At 41.6% G+C, this 13,932-nt stretch overlaps 1 long non-coding RNA gene across 1 annotated transcript in view; it reads left to right on the top strand.

Moving 5' to 3' along the window:
- The window catches only part of LOC309494652, a 218,985-nt gene that overhangs the window by 204,080 nt on the left and 973 nt on the right, over positions 1-13,932 (top strand). The gene's annotated exons all lie outside the window — the stretch shown is intronic.

The raw sequence follows: 13,932 nt of genomic DNA, 5'->3' as shown, positions 1-13,932 counted from the left end.
TTTTTCATATATCCGGACCGGTAGGTGTAGGCCGAAATGCAGCATGTAGCCTCAAGTCATGCTTGTGATGACATGTACCAAGTTTGGTCTTAATACGATAAAGCGTTGCAGAAATACAGCCTTACATCTGTTTTTGCAAGCGCTACGTAAAATTTGTTTGCGCGGTAATCAAGAACGGTTTGACGAATCAACTTGAATTCCATAATTTTTTGTCGCCATGGTCTGAAGATGATCTGGTTAAATTTTCGTGAAAATCGGAGCAACAATTCATTCATTCATATTCATATTCTAAATGCCGGAAAGATTTCCACGATGGAAAATGACATAATATGCGACCCGATCTGGCGAAATGAGTCGGAAGTCGCAACGTTCCATTTTAAGATATGGGCCGTTTATGTGGAAAAACAATGAAATAATAGATTTTTTTTTATTATTATTATTATTGCTAAATTTCAAAGAACAGACATTCAAAAATAATCTCCTAAAGTTTCGTAGTCCAGATAATTGAGAGAAGGTATTTAAATGACTATTAAAGTTTACAAAGTTTTACTAAATTCGCTGGAAATGAATATTGCTTTTCTCAACTCCTCTCGTCACCTCTGACACAAACGCCGATCATTTGTCAATGGGAAGCCCCGTTTCGACTGACCGGCACGCGATTGGTCCAGCCATCCTCCTGTCAGACTCGTAGTGCTATGTGTAAACAAGCTAGCAGATCTCCTCAGAAAGATTAAATATTATTAATTTGAGAAATGTCGCTGTCAAAAGAGAGCAAAGTCGCCAAAAAGTCGCCAAAAGCGTTGAACTCACTGGAGGCTTCTAACCTAAGCTCTCCTGCTGGTCATCAGAGTGGCTAAGGCTAGTCAGTGATTGTTTTGATTGTATTTATCTGCAAGGAGAATCCATTACAATGTGTTTGATTTATTTTAACCCAATATTTAACTGTTGGTATCTCCGTTATGAATATGTTACACTGTTATTGTCATCTAGCCTACACAAAGATATGATTGCATAGGCTAATTATTTGTTCTCTGTTTCCTTGTCTCTCTGCCTCTCTCACTTTCTTTCTCTCTCTCTCTCTCTCTCTCTCTCTCACACACACACACACACACACACACACACACACACACACACACACACACACACACACACACACACACACACACACACACCCTCTCTCAAGCAAAACTGTAGCACCTCTGTTCAATCTTTCTGATTTTAGTAAATGTTTGTAAAAGTGCCTTTTAAATTATTTATTCAAATAAAAAATTTAAAATAATTTGAGCTTCAGCCTGGCATAATAGCATATATTAATGTCTTTGGTCAAATTAAGCTGTACAATAAATAGTTCATCCCTTTAAATGCAATGGATTTTGAAAGATATCACCAAAAAACGGGCAAAAAACTTTAAAAGCGATTTTCTCAGGTTTTCAATTGGAAAAAGAGGGCAGACGACCATAATTCAAATGTGTATATCTTTACAACCATTCAAGGTATGACTTTGACTAGGATATCAGTTGAAAGCGTATGGTCTCCTCTTTCCATTACAGTTTTTCTCGATTGTTTCCACACATTTTCTGGTACTTGAGACACAATGACCACAACATGTAACTCATTCACCAACCCCCTGAACCAGTTCTGCTAAACTACAAGCACAATTCCTGCTTTACACTCAAATTGTACTTCTAAAACACACTTTTTTCAAAACACTACACACAATTCTCTGCTTTTGGCACAATTTTCATGCAGAAAATCTCTTGTTTTCACAAGGAACACACTGCCATTCAAATATGCACACTGACTCATCACATGGGCAAACACCCGTCACACAGTTTTACAATTAGCAATCAGAGCTTTAGCATAAAAGGGCAACAGGTCAGCTCTTCAATGGAGCAATGGATGCCAACATTGGATTTATTTTTTTTACTGTAACTGTATACAGTAAATTCTTCTGTTGTTTTGTATGTAGACCACTGTATGTACAACTTTGTGTTGGTTGGGATGTACACTGTGTACATTGTTTTTGTGGGAAAAATAAAATATATTTGTTACCATGTATTTGTGTGTTCTGAGTATAAAAACAATATTCTCAAACTGTACTGTCTGTAGTAAGTGTAACACTGAACAAAAAAAGGCCTAAGTCATTATGATGAATGGAGAAGAAGTGTTTTCCATCCATCACAGTGTTTTACATTGAGCACATCAGTGTTCAACTGGTTCTTATAAATGTCTATTCATATGATGGTCTGTGTGTGTCATTTGAAAACAAAATACCATTTTGAGAAGAAATAACATTGTTTTGAATGTAAAGTTTCATTTTGCAGGAGAATTGAGGGGTTTTGCCCATTGTGTGTGTTTTTTTGGATTTGTGTGTAGAGTTCTGAGAATATGAGGCATGCTTTCAGAAAATGTGTGTAAACAATCGAGAAAAACTGTAACACCAAAATCTCAATTTTGAAGTTTGGGTCACTGTGACTCATTTTGCTGGATCAGGTCACATATGATGCAATCGAATCATCTCATGGTTCAAAAGTTATTAGCATTAACATGAGTTAAACTTTGGAGAGTTGGTGGCGCTAGAGGGATTGAGTTAGAGACTCGAAATTTGCTATGGTGACTGATCAGACTGTCCTCTATCAGTGTGCCAAATTTCCGCTTTCCCTTAAGCGGTTATATGGGCTGCCAAGCGGTTATATGGGCTGTCATAGACTTCCATACGGAAGAAGAATAAGAATAAGAATGCCAACAATTTCAATAGGTGCCTATGCACTTTCAGTGCTTGGCCCCTAATAATAATGAATAACTTTTTCACATAAAAAAATGGCCCCTAACATTTCATCCACATATCAAAGCATGCATACAGCTTATGAGCTCCCAGCATATACCGGGAGGCAACAGTCCAGTCCACACCTCTCATTTCTTTTGAAACATGGAGGTTGCATTATGTCTCGATAAGTGGGTAACATTACACAGCCATGTTATCAGAGAGAATTATTACATTCTCACTACTTGACATTTAACTATATCAATAAACGCTCTGTGCTTTGTGCCGAAAGATTTGGCTTAGTCATCCCAGCCTTTAAAAGGTTCAGTATGAACATAATGGACCATGTAGTGAAGTTAAGTCTACATTTTGGATTTGCTGCTAGATTTTCTATCCTCCTCTCCTGCTGTGAGCCCATGGTGCAGAATAATAATAATAAAAAAGGAATGCCCACTCATTGAAAAGCACTGATTTTCCAACATGTTTTCTTTGTTCCTGCTGGAGAAACAGCTTACAATAATACAGCAAATGACTGCTGTTTGGCGAACAATGTCCTCTCTTTTCTCCGTACATCCACTTCACACCCTCAGAGACCACTTTCTCTCCCAACTTGCAAGGTATCGATCTTTAAATATTTACCTTGAAAACGTCTGTAGGGTCAAGCCATGACTCTCCCTAAGCGTGAAATATTCACCATTCCTCAATAATTAATGACTCTGTCCTTGCCTTGGCCTAGCATGAATGGGGCTCTACAGACAGTGTTGTGCATGTTTTATTGGTTGGTGTAGCCTGGGTATTGTCTGGGCTGTGACAAAATGCTGGCTCAGGTTAATTGGGCCCTGGGCATTGGCAGCTGAGGAATTGAGAGTGGAAAGAGGAAAGATTTTGTGTAAAAAATAAATCCTTGCTTCCTCCAGGCCAAGAAACTAAGCTTCTTTGGACTAGGAAAGAGAGGGACATTGTGGTAAAGTAGCTTGGTAGTCTTGGCTTTAGGGGAGTCAGTTTTCTAGGTGGTGATATTATTGATCTGCTCCTTCACTGAAATGTCTGCCGTGTCACGGCCGCCAACCCTTAATTGGGCACGGAAATGAATAAGACTTGTTCGACAAATCCCCTGTAAACCCTTTCACACTCTGTCAGCTACACATCAGTGGTTATGCGATGGGGATCATTTGCTTACAAGCTAAATTGTGCTTGAGTATCTGTCCTGCTGTTCTTCCAAGCTGCTTCAGGCTCAAGTTGAGGACATCATAACCAGAGCCGATCCTGACCTAAGCAAAATTATGTTAAGGGGACCTCCTACCAGACCCATGTAAACCATTTGCCAGTGCCACACAGTCACACCTAACACCCCAGCGCTCTCACTACTAATGAAAATGTAATTCCTGATATCAGAAATAGACATTGTTACTAGAAAAAGTACATCAATAATTCACATTTTAAAAATCACAAATTTAATTATTGATATAAAAAATGCATCCTGTGAAAGAATAAAAGCTAAAATGGCTTGCCATAGCATGTCACTGTGTTTTAAATGATAAAAGCAATACTTGATACTTGATGGTTATTATTTGGGATGTGCATCCATATTGACCAGTATGTCCAGCCAATCAACATTTTAAATGTAATATAGCCTATAAATCAATAGTCAATGTCAATACATTGCTTTCCATCTTGCTTTATTGCAGAGTTGTAACTAAACTGACTTGGAGACTAGATTATCATTGTCTTGTTTTAAAAGTATAGCTGCAGTTTATAAAGAAACACAATTGCCCTTTATGCAGGGTGGTATGGCTGCTTTCTATCATGAGTTATTTCAGAAATATAGTTTTGGGGGAGTCACACCAAAGACATACTTTCAAACACACTTATTAATTTTAATTAGGAAAAAAAAAAATATCATAGATGGTGGATTTAAATCATTATATCTATGAATTACATTTTGGAATAAACTGATCTGTATGTTTTCACAGGAGAGAGAGAAACAGGTGTAATAAAAAGGTTTCAATGAATGATCTCATCTACTACCGAAGGTTCTTTTATGTTCCTCCCTGCTCTTTTACAGTCTTACTTATCTTGTTTATCTAAACTAACACTTTAAACCCTCTCTCATTTCTACCCCACATATTTGCTATGGTGTTCACTGCATGAGCCATCCACAGATCTGAGCTGGCTTGCATAGAGCTCATGAATGTATTCACAGTCAGAGTTGATCCACACATCATTCATAATGCCGGTACTGCCCTGTGCTCGGCCTTTAGAGCGTCAGTGGTTCTGAAGGCAGAAGCAAACCCTTTGTGGCTATAGGACAGAGGCATTTTACACAACAAAGCAGAGCTCCCTGCATGCTCCCTGTCATAAAGAATAAACATGAGCAACAACATTTCAGTTGCAACTCTTGTCTGGGCCAATAAAAAGGACTCTCCAGCTCTAGCTCATTCTAGCTCTATCACATGAAGCATACAAACCTTTCTCGACAAAAACGTTTCTCTTTTCTGTTTTGTGTTTCTAATAAATGTTTTATTAAAGAAATTCTGATTAAACTTTTGATCAAATCTAAAAGAAAGCTAACATTCCATATATCAAATGCACATTTGGTGAGACATGATGCTTTAATCTATTCAATGAAGGAAGTTTAAATTCCATGAATCAGCATATCTTGTATAAAGGTTTTTATTTACTGATGTCACAATTTTAAATAAAAAATCTTGTTTGTAATTTGAACGTCTGGACTTGTTTTGATCCAGATGCTGCAGAAATCAGGAGGAAAATAATTACAATATACAGTATATAAATATATATTACAATACAGAAATCATTCTGTTCAAATCAGCATTCTTTCAACCATACCGCACCACCATAATTTCAAAATGTCAAATGTTTCAGAAGAATATGCATGCTCTTTCTATTCTTAGTGACCATGACTATCATAAAAACTAGTATCATATCGCACGGCTAAGCGTGTGATATTGCATTTATACAACAGTTTGACGGCAGACGTGAGTAAATAAAAAAGAAACAACAACGGGATGTCTTTAAAAACCCTCTTTTGTGCAGTACTTCCTTCCACCATGGATTCAAATCTCAAGTTGACAGTTTGACAGTTGAGCCCAAGCCTTCATTACTAATTCTAAAACGTCACTTTAGAACTAGTAACGAAGGATCGTTGAGTCGGTTCATTGAAGCTTGCTGTATTATATAGTACAGTATTATGATATTATGAGGGAGAGATCGGCTAAACGAGTATATTACCTGCATCTGATATAGTATTCATTCTTCAGGTCGATGTCCATAATATTATATCCAAAAAATTATTTTGAATGTCTGCTGAGAAAAGTGATATGTTCGTCTTTGTCTGTCCAATGACAGTGGTAAAACAACTTTAGACTCTCTCATAAAGACAGTTGCCGCCATCTAATGTTGTGATAATGCAACTTTCACTGCAAGTCCATATTACGATCCTTTCTCAATACCAAACACGCCATATTATTTAAAATAATATATTTTGAACAACAATATTTAAATGAACATCATATCCTTTATAAAATACAATAGGAAATAAACAAGCAAAAAATTCAGTCAAACGTGCAAGCAGCACTCTAGTACAAGATTTAAGTGAACTATTGTCACGGTTCATGAATTCACTGTTTTCTTCATGTCTCGTGTATTTGTTGTTCTGTGTGTGTGGGTGTGTGTGAGTGGGCGTTACCGCTCGTTCCAGTTGATCAGCGCGCCAGCTGATCTCATTCCCCGCACCAGCTGCTGCCAATTCCCTCACCTATAAGTTCTCATCGCACTCTCCTCTCTTTGTCAGATTGTTGTTTGGTGTCCTCAGTGTGTGTTCCTCGTCTGCAGTCCTGTTCCCAGTTCGAGTTCCTGTTCAGTGTCTTCGTGGTTTTCGTCTCGTCTGGATGTTCACCTGCACTGGATCACCGTCACCACTCTTCACCAGCACGCTGACCATCTTGTCCCTGCGCCACCAGCCCACCCGAGAATCCATACTGAGTTTGTGTCATTAACCAATCTAATAAAGATTTTAACTTGCATCTTGCTTCCGCTTTGTGTATTATGACAGAACGATCTGACCAAGAAATGGAAGCAGCAAGCGAATCCTTTTCTCCTCTGGAAGAATTCATCAAGTCCAGCATTTCACGGATGGATACCCAGGAGAGGAACATGAATGAGTCGGGTCGGGCTATTCAAGCTCTTGTGGCGCAGGTGTCCGAGCTCACCCAGCAATTACGACATCTGTGAGTACCCACACCGCCCGCTCCCCCAGTACCACCAGAGAGCGTCTCCCAGTCAGAGCCCCACCTACCTGTTCCAGAGTCGTACAACGGTGAGCCAAACTATTGCAGAGCATTCCTAACACGCTGTTCAATGCACTTCTCTTTGCAGCCCAGGACCTTTGCGAATGAACAGAGCAAGGTTGCATTCGTGCTCACGCTACTGACTGGGAGGGCAGCGCTATGGGGGACAGCGGTGTGGGAGAACCAAGATCCATGCTGTGCCTCGTTCCAGACACTCTCCGCCGAAATGAAGAGAGTCTTTGACCGTGTGGTCGCGGGAAGAGAAGTGGCACGGGTTCTTGCGGACCTCAAGCAAGGCGAAAGATCTGTATCTGACTACTCTATTGAGTTCCGGACTTTGGCGGCAGAGTGTCAGTGGAACGAGGAGGCGCAGTGGGATATGTTCCTGCATGGGCTGGCTGACCGCGTCCAGAGAGAGATTTATGCTCTGGACTTACCCACTAAACTCAATGAGTTGATCGAACTGGCGCTTCGTGTGGATTCCCGACTCTCCCGAGTCGAACGTCGGATGTTACCCGCTCGTGTTTCTGGAGCGGTTTCTCATCAACATCTACGCTCCTCCCGGTAAGACTAAGATGGTCAGCCCACACTCACGACTGTCGAGCACTACTGGACTCCGGGGCAGAAGGTAACTTCATGGACTACACATCTGCACTCAAGATTCAGGCTCCCCTTCTACCCCTCACCCATGTCATCGCAGTTCACGCTCTCAACGGCCAAGCTCTTCCCACCATTTCATTCACCACTGGACCCATCACACTCATCGTGTCTGGCAACCACACTCATCGTGTCTGGCAACCACACTGAAACCACTTCCTTCTACATCCTGGACTCCCCACTCGCACCCATTGTTTTAGGACATCCCTGGCTCATTGAACACAATCCCAAGATAGACTGGCAGCAGAAATCAGTGTTGGAGTGGAGCAGTAAATGTCATGAGTCCTGTCTTGTGTCTGCTTGTCCGTCTGTTTCTGTTTCTGCGTTTCAGGAGGAAGCAGTGGATTTATCTAACGTGCCCGCGGAGTATCAAGACCTGAAGGAAGTGTTCAGTAAGTCTTGACTACCGGGGGCTGAACAGCATCACGGTAAAGAATACTTATCCTTTGCCGCTGATATCTTCAGCCTTCGAGAGGTTGCAGGGAGCGTCGATCTTCATTAAATTGGACTTACGTAATGCTTATCATTTGGTCCGCATCAGGAAGGGGGATGAATGGAAGACTGCTTTTAACACCCCCAGGGGGCACTTTGAATACTTGGTCATGTCCTTCGGCTTGTCCAACTCCCCGGCAGTCTTCCAGGCACTCGTCAACGACGTGCTGCGAGATATGGTCGATCAGTTCATATGTCTACCTGGATGACATATTGATATTTTCTTCTTCTCTCCAGGAGCACGTGCAGCACGTTCGACGAGTGCTTCAGAGGCTGCTAGAGAATGGGCTTTTTGTCAAGGTGGAGAAATGCGCTTTTCATGCACAGTCTGTTCCTTTCTTAGGGTACATTGTGTCGTCTGAGGGAATGCGTATGGATCCCGAGAAGGTTAAGACTGTGGTGGATTGGCCAAGTCCAGATTCCCGTAAGGCCCTACAGAGGTTTCTGGGGTTCGCCAATTTCTACCGGCGGTTCATTCGCAATTTCAGCTAACTAGCCTCGCCTCTGACCGCCTTGACCTCCCCAGAACTACGTTCAGGTGGTCAGACGCAGCTGATGCTGCGTTTGCCAAACTGAAAGGCCGCTTTGTTTCAGCCCCCATCTTAGTTACCCCTGATCCATCACGTCAGTTCGTGGTGGAGGTCGATGCGTCAGAGGTGGGGGTAGGTGCAGTGCTATCCCAACGTTCTCCTGCAGACGACAGAATGCATCCGTGCATGTTTTTGTCTCACCGTTTGTCCCCTGCCGAACTTAATTATGATATTAGTAACAGAGAGTTGTTGGCAGTCAAGTTAGCATTGGAAGAATGGCGTCACTGGTTAGAAGGGTCGGGGGTACCTTTTATCGTTTGGACCGATCATAAGAATCTGGAATACATTAGAACCGCTAAAAGATTGAACTCCAGGCAGGCTCGGTGGGCACTTTTTTTCGGACGTTTTGACTTTACTCTCTCGTACCGCATTTTTGACCGCTCCGATCGCCCGTCTACTCCCGAGTGCATTTTTCCGGAGACCCTAATTACCTCCACACTCACATGGGAGGTCGAATCGAAGGTCAAGACGGCCTTACAAGGGGTAACGCCTCCGGTCGGTTGTCCACCGAACCGTTTATTTGTGCCAGAGGGTTTATGGTCCGACGTTATTCAGTGGGGGCATTGTTCCAATGTGGCTTGTCATCCAGGAGTCAGTCGCACTATCTTTAGTCAAGCAACGATTTTGGTGGCCACGTATGGCTCGCGACGTTCACAGTTTTGTTTTGGCTTGCTCAGTTTGTGCCACTGGTAAGACTTCCAATTGACCCCCAGATGGGCTCCTTCAACCGCTGCCGATCCCTTCGAGACCCTGGTCCCATATCGCACTAGGTTTTGTCACCGCCCTCCCACCCTCTCAGGGTAACACGGTAGTTTTGACCGTGGTGGACCGGTTCTCGAAGGCGGTCCACTTTATTCCCTTACCCAAATTACCCTCAGCCAAGGAGACCGCGTTAACAGTCGTTAACCACGTCTTTCGGTTACATGGCCTCCCGACAGACGTGGTTTCCGACAGAGGATCCCAATTCGTGTCCAAATTTTGGCAAGAGTTTTGTAGATTACTGGGTGCGACTGTTAGTCTGTCCTCAGGGTTTCATCCCCAGAGCAATGGCCAAACTGAGAGAGCCAACCAGGATTTGGAAAGAACGTTGCGATGTCTGGTCTCCAAGAATCCTTCCTCATGGAGCCAACAACTGTCAATGGTGGAGTACGCCCACAATTCGTTACCAGTGTCATCCACGGGCCTATCTCCGTTTGAGTGTAGTCTAGGTTACCAGCCACCAATTTTTCCTAGTCTGGAATCCGAAGTCGCGGTCCCCTCCGCTCACGCTTTCGTCCAGAGGTGTCATCGCACTTGGACTAGAGCCCGCGAGACTCTACTCCAAGTGGGAGCGCGCACCAAGGCCAAAGCCGATTGCCACCGGTCTAAGCCTCCCGTATACGTCGTTGGTCAAAAAGTGTGGCTTTCTACCAAGAACATTCCTCTCCGTTCCGTCTCTAATAAACTTGCTCCCAAATTTATCGGCCCGTTCACTGTCACCAAGATCATTAGTCCGGTGGCAATCCGCCTCAAACTCCCTCCAGTGTACAGGAGGATTCATCCCGCCTTCCATGTTTCCGTGTTCCGCCGCGACTCTTGAAGGGGAACCTACTTATTCGGTTAATCGCATTCTGGACTCAAGGCGGAGGGGACGCGGGTTCCAGTACTTGGTGGACTGGGAAGGTTACGGTCCGGAGGAGAGAAGTTGGGTGCCTGCTAGAGACATCCTGGGTCACTCCCTTATTGATGATTACAATCGACAGGTAAGGGAGTCTGGGGACGCCAGGAGGCGTTCCTAGGAGGGGGGGGGGGGGGGGGGGGGTACTGTCACGGTTCATGAATTCACTGTTTTCTTCATGTCTCATGTATTTGTTGTTCTGTGTGTGTGGGTGTGTGTGAGTGGGCGTTACCGCTCGTTCCAGCTGATCAGCGCGCCAGCTAATCTCATTCCCTGCACCAGCTGCTGCCAATTCCCTCACCTATAAGTTCTCATCGCACTCTCCTCTCTTTGTCAGATCGTTGTTTGGTGTCCTCAGTGTGTGTTCCTCGTCTGCAGTCCTGTTCCCAGTTCGAGTTCCTGTTCAGTGTCTTTGTGGTTTTCGTCTCGTCTGGATGTTCACCTGCACTGGATCACCTTCACCACTCTTCACCAGCACGCTGACCATCTTGTCCCTGCGCCACCAGCCCACCCGAGAATCCGTACTGAGTTTGTGTCATTGACCAATCTAATAAAGAGTTTTACTTGCATCTTGCTTCCGCTTTGTGTATTATGACAACTATAGCCTAAATATAGAGTTATGAAACTTAATTTTCCCCTTAACCAAAATCGATTTGCTCTTGAACAAATCTTGCCCGTTTGATATACCCCAAATGAATTATATCTCATGTTTAATCACTAATAGGCCGCTGTCGGTAGCCTACAAGAGGCCTAGAAATAGGGTTTCGTTCCACCAAGTGGGGCACTACCTACTTTTTTTATATTTAACATCAGAAATATATAGAGATTCCTTAGGAAAAAGTTCTCCACACACAACCTTGCAGTTTTTGAGAAAAATTATGCTAAAGGTGCCCATTTTGAAAAAAAGGGAAAACATAGGGAATTTTGCACTTTCAAACCTGTTTATCATATAAACCCAAAAATGCCGAATTACCACTTGAAGTACAAAATAAACCAGTTTGAAATGTGTGATATACCTGAAGTTGCTATCTAGGGACAGTAAACATGATAAGATTATCAAGAAAACTTCTACTGTAGCATTAACATCCCAATTACTTCTCATTATGTTGTTCCGATTCAAAGGTAATATTTGAGGTAAAATCTGAATAACAAATAGAATTAAGCCAAGATAATTACAGAGCTGCCAACTCTCACGCATTCACAGTGAGACTCACGCAATTGACACTTTTCACACGCACGCTCTCACGCCACACATCCATTTTCTCACGCACAGAAAAATCGCGAAGCAAAGAGGACATGGAGACCAACAGACTAGACAGAGCAGGTTAGTTATGATATGAAAAAAATCTCAGCTCTCAGATTCTGTCAATTTTATTACGAAATTCAAACAATAAATAACGTTTTGGCGTTTGTAATTGTGACGCAACAGATCCCTAGCGGCACGTGACCCGATCATCTCTACTAGCTAATCGTAAATAAACACGAATGAACAACGTTGAAAGAAACAGTACAGCTTACCGAAATGTATATTCTTCATACATAATATCGATCAATCAATCAAACAAAGGGGTAAATAAAACAGCTGGAGAACAATTATGTCACATAACATTTACCTCAGGAAAGCCATTTAATGACCATAATATAGGCACGTTAGTTGGCTAGAAAAAGAGCTATAGAGAGTATTTTGCTAAATAAGTGTACTATATTACATATTTATTATATTTGTACTTATATCATTAAATAAAGTTGTTGTTATTATAATAAAAAACGCATTATATTTAATTTGAGTTATTTTTAACCTTAAATAATACTACCAGCTGATAGGGCTGTCTGTATGTAGCCTATGTATTTTTTTTTTCTTGAGAAAAATTAACGCCTCTCTTGTGTACCTAATATTTATCCAAATGAGTCAATATTAAATTAAATCACAAGAATTGAATTGAAATCGTGAAATTTGTTTCAAGAAATTTGTAAAAAAAAAAAAAAAAAAAAAAAAAACTTGCTTACCAGAAATTGTACCATATAAACCTAGTTTTTACAGTCTATGATATAAACATTGTTACATGTTGTCACTAAACCTAATAAAATTCAGTTTAGTTACTAAAATGTTTTGACAATCACAATACACTTATTGTGATGCAAGTTTTTTTTTTTGCAAACCCCCTCTAATCTCCCCAAATCTTGAGTTAAACTCAAAAGTATAAAAAAAAAAAAACACATTTAATGGTGAATTGTTCATTTGCATACACGAGCAGTAACTGCACTACATGTACATATTCACAGGAATGATTATTGTAAACAAGATTTAATTTGGATTTATTTATTTACCTACCCATCTCTCTCTCTCACACACACACACACTAACCCGACTCCTAAACCTACCCATCTCTCTCTCTCACACACACACACACACACACACACACACACACACACACACACACACACACACACACACACACACACACACACTAACCCGACCCCTAAACCTACCCATCTCTCTCACACACAACACACACACACACACACACACACACACACACACACACACATACTTGTTTTCATGATATATCGGGACTTGTGAAAAAAACGTGAAATATTAGGACATGCCTTTCCCAAGGTCCAACAGACCTGGTTATCAAATAATTTCCTACCAATGCTTCAAGGAATACACCCATCTGTTGAGATTTTGTCTAAGGCTATATTTTGCGCAGACTTGATTCCTATGCTACTTGTGAGGACATGTTTGGGTTTTTGTGACTTATGAGGTCATAGCAACAAACACTGTCATTTCATGTTTAAGTGATTTGTGAAGCCCATAGATACACACTCAATTTTCAGGTTTAAATGACTTATAAAGACTCAGTAATGATTAAAATAGGGTGCATATTTGCAACTTGGCTGCTGTTAAATGTTTGAAATTTCTTTCTACATTAGAAGCAGCGGTGTACAATATAGTCATGCTCAATGTTCAGTAAACCTTTTTCACATTTACAGGTTGATAAAATCTAGTAAAACTGAGTGGCTCAGAGATATATAAAAGCTAACTCAAAGGGGTCGTAGCTCATGAAAGGTGCACTATGAGTTCCTGCATGGTGACACTTCTGTTGAAATTCTAAGTAAATACCAAACAAAACAGAGCATGTTTTTACAATATTTTTTACAATATTAGGTTATTAGTTACAGCTGATATATTGAAAATTCTTATGAGCTTATGCAAAAGAAACACTTCTTGTAGAATCCGTCCTCCCTGCGATAGAAAATGGCAGCCATCTTGTCGGTGATTGGCTGGAATGTGGTTTGTTGTATTTTGGTGCAGAACCTGTGCACCTAGTGTTTTTTTGACATTACGATTCCTGTGTTGTCTCCCGAGACCGTGCTCCAGCACCTGCCCTTTTGCCCCTTGGTGCCCAAAGTGCCCTTTTGTCAAGGCAAAATTTCCTCTCCTTTTTTTTTTAATTAAAG

The sequence above is a fragment of the Leuciscus leuciscus genome, assembly GCF_965113295.1.
Source record: "Leuciscus leuciscus genome assembly, chromosome: 3".
NCBI lineage: Eukaryota > Metazoa > Chordata > Actinopteri > Cypriniformes > Leuciscidae > Leuciscus > Leuciscus leuciscus.
This window is presented reverse-complemented; position numbering and strand designations above follow the sequence as displayed.